Raw genomic sequence first — 5,681 nt, 5'->3', positions numbered from 1 at the left:
ACCAAAAAAAAAAAAAAAAAAATGACATCCCAGAACAGAAAAAGAACATTAGTTAAACACTAAGGAGATCTGAATAAAGTGTGGACTTTAATTTTTTAAAAAACTAGCAGGGCAAGTTATCTTCACCTTGGGCCTCTAAGTACAAGTTTATAGATGAATTTTTAATTCAAATAAGATGGCCAGAAACCAATGAAAAATATAACTTTTTTTTCTCTTACACTGAGGTTGTGGGGTTTTTTTCACCTTGACCATAAATAAGGATTAAGCAACTTCTCCAACTTATTCTTTTTGTAAGTGAGCGACGGACATGTAAGCACGTGATGAGACAGTGAGCATCAGTGAGAAGGGAAATCAGAGTCTGCAATAGGAGACTGCCAAGGCCAGCCTCCTCATTTAGTGAACAAAGATTTATTTAGCAAACATTTCTTAACCACTTCATAAAGAAAAAAAAAGCAAATATTGCCATTTCATTGGACTATTTTAAAAATGTCTCTCAGTAAAGTTTTGCTGCTGGCTTGATTATATATCTTGCACAGTCTTTCTGAGGTTTATTTCAACATATTTATGCTTTATTATTGTTGCAAGTATGAATGAAATGATTTTTTCATTACATTTTCATACACACACACACACACACACACACACACATGAAAATAACTAATTTTGTTTTTTTATCCCGCCAACTTTGTAAACACTATGTCTAAATGTTTTTGGTTATTTTTCAAATTTTTAGATAAACAAGTACATTGCCTGCAAGTAAAAAAATTAAAGGACTGAAAATCTCAAGTGTGATGACCATATGGAGCAACTGCTGTTCGGTGCGTAAATTTGTACAACTACTTAAAAAACATTATCTAGCAAAGTTGAAAATATGCGTGGCCTATGACCCAGTAAGTTGACTCTTAGCACTTACCCTGGAAAAAAATCATGTAAATATGCATCAGGATATAAGTAAAGAATATTCATAGCAGCATTATTCATAATAGTCCCAAACTAGAAACAGCCCAAATATCCCTTAAGATTGTATGGATAAATATGTTGTTATCTGTGCTTACAATAGGGATGTTAATAACAATGAAAAGTAAGAACCACAACTGTATGCACAAACAGGGATAAATCTCACAAACACAGTGGTGAGTGAAATAAACTCAACTCCAAAGCATACATATTCCATTTATATAAAATTTAAAAATAGGCAAAAGTAGACTGTATTTTAGGGTAAAATTATAAAGAAAAGTGAGGAAGTGATTACCATAAAATTCAGGATAGTGGTCACCTGCAATAAGCAGGGTAGGAGTTATGTCCATGAAGGGGTGCACAGGATTGTGATCGGTGGTGAGGCTTCCAGAATGTTGCAAAATCTGACTGTTTTTATTGGTTGGTAGTTACATGAGTATTTGCTTTAATTATTCTAAAATTTGTGCTACTGTTCTGTGCACTTTTGTGTATGATTGTTATACTTAATAATAAAAGAGGTTAGTAAACAACAATCAAAACTGTGCACGTATACTTACTCTTATCTAAATCATTTAGCTGCTAATCCTGAACAATAGCAACCACAAGAGTATAATGTTTTCCCATACTTCTTACTTGTCTAAGTCATAATGAAAATAAGCAGAATTGGACAATAAGAAGAAGATGAACAGAAATTCAAACTCATTCTGGGCAGTAAGTATCCCTTCAATCTGGTATGATAAATGTATATGAGTGGCTCTCAAAGTGTGGTCTGAGGACCCCAGGGGTTCCCAGATACTCTTTCTGGGTCTTCAAGATCAACCATTTTCCAACTGCATGTCTGTGTGAGACTGGATTTCCTTCAAAGACTTGAATCAGAGCGATGCATCACAACAGATTGAATGCAGTGCAGATATGAGAACCCAGCTGCCTTCTATTAAGCCAGGCATTCAAGAGATTTGCAAAACTTTAAGACTTTTTTGTTAATTTTTTTTATTTTGTAAACTGTAGTTATTTTTCATAAAAGTATGTTTTTATGTTAAGATATAATGGGTTTTTGTTATTTTTAAAAGGATAAATATTTAAAGCATTCTCAGTTTTAATTTCTAACATGGTAAATATCAATGAATATAACCTGAATAAATACAATCTCTTTGAGGTCTCAATAATTTTCAGAGTATCAGTGGGTCTTGAGACCAAAACATTTGCAAACTGCTGATGTTGATAATATTTACAAGTACCTATTTGGGTGGTTAACTAAAGATGAGTATTATGGGTTTACAATAACATTCATTTTTTTCTTTGGTTTTCTTGGTTGTTGTATTCAAATCACAGGATAACAAATGTGACACTTTTTCCTGACCTTGGGTAGCAACTGTGGTGTGAAATTACATTTGTAGTAGTAAAGTCCATTAAAAAAGGCTGAGGCTGGGAGGTAATGAGGGCACAGGAGAGGAGGAAGAGCTTGGTTCCAAAAAATACTCTCCACACTCATCAGCGATAACCTCACCAAGAGTCCTAATTTCACTGGAGAAATTTTGCTCCGCGGCCTAGAGAGTTCCTGTGAAACTTAGGGACCACGATGGAGAAGTCTGTATCCAGCCTGAGGGAAGAGTCTGTCTTCCCAGTCTTCCACCTGCGGCCTCGCTCTCACCCTCACTCAGCACCCAAGGCTGATTCTGCCCAGGCTGGGGCTTCCCTGTATCCACAGCCAACAGCTGGTGACGCACAGACCTCCACCTTCAGGCCTCCAACCTGGTGTAAAGAAGTTGAATATGCAGATAAGATCTAAGTGCCACTGGTTTCAGCCTCTTCTCTCTTCCCCTTTCTCACACCCTGGATGTCTTGTCACAGGGCCCTGCCTAGTTCTAGCGAACTCCCCCAGCACGTGCACAACCAGAGGATCCTACACTCTGCACACCCCGTCACCCTCAGAATGCTCCCATCAAAAGGTTGATGGCCCAGGAACACGCAGGAGCTGTCCATCCCGTGTCTCTCACTGTTTGCTGCCAGGACCCCGCTGCTGCTGGACACTCCAGATTGGCCCTCTCTGAACATGCCCCCATCTGCATCAAGCCTGGATTTACTTTTCCCTTCAAATTCCAGGCCATTCTCTGAGCTGGATTTACTTAATTCTTACAATCACTCTCAGGGGTGGATTGAGGCAGGCCAGCCTAAGGTTGAGAAGAGAATTAAATGGGCAACACATTTCCAGCAGCTGCTGAACAAGCATCAGCTGCCTTCCCTCTGCTAACACGTGGGCACGTCTTACTGTATGTGTTCTGTGTGAGTTTCCTGTCTCTGAAGCAGTTTCTGAATCTTCTTTAAAGTGAAAGAGCGAAAGCAAAACCCTCTACATAGTTCAAACTTACAAGTAACTTTAGCTTTCTTTCATCTTCAGGGATTGTGTAATGAACCGGAAATGCAAAAATAGCAACGAACTTGAGGCAACAAGTGAAGGAAACCAAATGCAAGTTGCCAAACTGGATTTGGAGATTGAGGTTGGGATTCCCCTCTGGCCTAGTTTCTTGGCTGAGTTGAGTGCACAGAGCAGAGGATTCCTCCGACTGCCTGCAAGATGCCTGTGTCATTCTGGTGGAAACTTTTAGCTCCTAAACTCAAGGGATAAGCAAGAAACCAGTGGAGGAAGGGGCGTCCTTGTAGACAGCTGGCGTGTGAGCCAAGTATGAATGCTTCTGTCTGGAACTCTGGGATATTTGTTGCAACACACTTGGCCCAGTCATCCCAGTGAATGGCTATTTCTCCTCTCCCTTGTCCAGTGGTTGACCTGGCACTAAAATGCCTCCTGAACAGCTCTCTTGGAACTGCCTCATCTTCCTGACCACAGACCCAGAACATCAGGAACTAATCTTCTAACCAGGTTCAAATAGAAGAGCTAATAAGTAAGGAGCACTTAGTAACTGCCTGGCACCATTCTGAGCATCTTACATAAATTAAAGCAATTAATCCTCACCACAGTTTTATGACGTGGTTTTATGATGATCTCAGTTTAACAGCTAAGGAAACTGGACCAAGTTCTCCCTCCCTCTGGTACGAAATTTAACAATAGCATCCTGGTCTCCAAGTTTCAGCAGGAGCATTCAAGGCCTGGTGTAACTTTCCCATCTCTCATTTCAAGATCCCTGGTAGGGAGGAAAACCTGGTCTTGTTCCTAGCCCTTATTTTTTTTTTATTTCTTAGTTTTAAAAAATGTCCAATTTTGTCAACGCTTTGATTTAGCTCTTGCTTCCAAATGGCCTGCACAGTGTCTCTGGCCCTTTTCTCATTGTCCAGTTCTTTAAGTGTCTTTCTATATCCATCCATCAGTCCTAAAGTACCCATTCTTGGATGTCTCTCCATTTTACAATGCGGCTCCAGGCCTATGCGTTTGCCTTGCAAATACAGTGCTTCCATTAGAACACTTATCATTCTGTTGTGTAACTGATAGCTAATTTTTCTCTCCTCCAGCAGATTAGACTTTTAAGTCTGAATTTCGTATGCTCAGTCGTTAGCACAACACCCAGCCCATGGTAGGAATTTAAGTATTGTTGATTGAATAAATGCTATGCTAGGAATATGTGGTTTGATGAGCTTCTGACTATCAAATTGCAAGGGGTTGTCTCAGCACTGTTTGCTGAGGCTTCATTTCATAAGTTCTCCTGGCAAGAATTCGAGCACCTGATATATTCCTGAGCACATTGCTAGGCAATGTAAACAAAGGGAGAAAAATAAAAATCAAAACAGAATACAGATTGAGATTGACATATATACACTAATACGTATAAAATAGATAACTAATAAGAAACTGCCATATAAAAAATAAATAAAATAAAATTCAAAAAAGAAATAGAATACAATTTGTTTTGATAAAACTTAGATACTGTTTTAGACAAGTTTAGCTCCAGTGCATGAGGATCTTCTTAGACTCTTTTCACCATGGTGTGCTGTCCAAAAGAAAAAGAAATTCATTATCAAAAGTCTTTAAAGAGCAATATAGGTGGTCACTGAAGTGTCTTGGAGAGCAAACTGGGAAATTATGTCATAAAACTATTCAATAAAACATGTTTAGTTCCTATTTTAATAGGACATGGAAAAGATGGAAAGTCAATTCACTTTACAAGGTTATTATAACCTGGTAAACAAAATCAGAGGAGAAAATCATAGGACATTCATTATGGTCACCACTATATCCTGAGGGCAACATACAACCTGGCTTAGACGATGTTTATATTTACTTCTAACTAGAGTATCATAATGACTCTAACTAGTGTATCATATCATTTACATAATGATGTAAATGAATAGCACCATTCTTTAATCAGTTTGCACATTCAGGCTCCGTGTTTCTTTTTTAAGAATAAAAAAATATAAAAATTTTTCTATGGTAAAAATTTATTTAATGCACAAAGCAAAAAATAAATACAAAGAAAGTGTTTTTTTGCTTAACCACAATTTAAAAGTGCACATAATATTGTACAAACAAAAAATAAGTTAAAACTTTATAAATAGTTAAATAAATAAATTTTTAAATAGATAAATAAATCATCTGTAAGGAACTAGTGCCTGCAGAGTTGAACATGATGTTGCTTAATATTCCTGAAAACACTTGACAAATTAATTCAATTCAGGACATGATGAGAGCAGAAATGAGCGTCTTGGCCATGGCAGCACAGGTGGAAGTGTGGTCTCGTTAGTGAGAATCATTTCCGTGTTGAACCAGGTGTGTG

The sequence above is a fragment of the Lipotes vexillifer genome, unplaced genomic scaffold (genome assembly GCF_000442215.2).
Source record: "Lipotes vexillifer unplaced genomic scaffold, Lipotes_vexillifer_v1.1 scaffold317, whole genome shotgun sequence".
In the NCBI taxonomy this organism is placed as follows: Eukaryota; Metazoa; Chordata; class Mammalia; order Artiodactyla; family Lipotidae; genus Lipotes; species Lipotes vexillifer.
The sequence above is the reverse complement of the archived record's forward strand: the minus strand, read 5'-3'. Positions refer to the sequence as shown.